Here is a 1501-nt window from a genome sequence, read left to right on the forward strand (position 1 = left end):
GGGAAAGCACGGGGGTGGGGGGAGGGTCGCTCCCTGGGCTCCAATCCTGCTTGTTCGCAGAGCTAGCCTCCCTCATCCTGAGCCCATTCACATGACAGGAGTGCTTCAGCGCGAGGGGCCGGGGAGAGACGTTTCTAACTGCAATGGCATAGGGGCCACATTCTGACGGTTATCAACCAGAACCCCAGGGAGAAGCAGCTCAGCTTTCCAGCAAGTGCAACAGGGTTTCGTGTTTTTTTTTCCCCTAAATAAACACATTGAGCTGTTGCCTTCGAGGAGATCCCTAAAAACCTGTCTACTTATTCGGGTGATTCTTCAGAGCTCATTCGACTCTTTGGAAATTGCCCCAAAGGCCACCTTTGACCAAAACGGATCAGCTTGCTTGACTGTCCAGTATTTCCCAACACAAGCATCCGAGTGACTTCAGCTGTTTCTAAAATCTAAATCCAAGTTCCAAAGGCCGAGACCCACCCCTCTGCGGGCACCCCCTACCCCCGCAACCCCAGGCACAGCATGGGAAGGGGCTGCTTGACCAGGACATTACTGTCTCAGTTGTGTTTGTCAGAGACACTTGCCTTTATGGTCAAAGCTTCTTTGTCACCTGCCTCTCTTCCTGACTCCTAAGACCCTGATCCATGCCCTGGACAACTGGGAGCATGTGGGACACTCCTACCACACTCAAGAGCAGGCTCTGCCTCCCCCGGAAGTGAGGCTCCTGCCTCTTCTCACTCCCCACACGGAGGCCAGGCCTGGGATCTGCCCAGCCTCCATTTGTTCCACTAATGAGTCTTAAGTGTTTGGCTTGGGTTCCTGCCAGTCCCACTCCTACAGAGAGGGGGCAGGAGAGAACGGGACAAGCTCTGCCAGCTCTGCTGGGCCCCGGGAACACTGGCACAGCGGCTGCCCCGCTCAGACCTGCTCAGGGATATAGCCAGGCATCCATTTGAAGCCCACTGCCTCTTTTTACCTTGCATTTCTGGGGCTTCTCCAAATGCAGATTCCTAGGGACACCTCTTGCACTGGAGTCCTGGGTGGGCCCCGGAACATGGAAGTTTTTACTTTCTCTTTCTCTTTTTGTTTTGTTTTGCTTTTGAGAGAGAGATTTTTGCCATGGGGTTCGTGAGCTTGCCAGAGAGACAGAAAGTGAGAAATCATCCCTGAAGGAAGATGGCCATGCCGCAGTCCCTTCTCTTCCATTCTCCCCTTAGGATTTCGGGCACATACACACACATACATGCCTGTCATTGAGTTTCAATCAACCAGGACCAGGACTTGAACTGTGGCCGACTACATGGGAGTCCAGTGCCTCAACCACCACATCTGCTGGCCCCAGAATGTGTAAGTTTAATAGGCACCCGGGAGGCTGGGATGGGCAGTGAAGGCTGAGAACCGCTGTTCTAGGAGTCAGCAGCAGGGGTTCCAGGCTGCCTTGTGACAATATGTGCACTTTTCCATAGTCCATGGCTTTGGTCAGATTCTCAAATTAGGTCGACAAGTTTCA

Source organism: Tupaia chinensis, unplaced genomic scaffold (genome assembly GCF_000334495.1).
Source record: "Tupaia chinensis unplaced genomic scaffold, TupChi_1.0 Scaffold000709_1, whole genome shotgun sequence".
NCBI classification, from domain to species: Eukaryota; Metazoa; Chordata; class Mammalia; order Scandentia; family Tupaiidae; genus Tupaia; species Tupaia belangeri.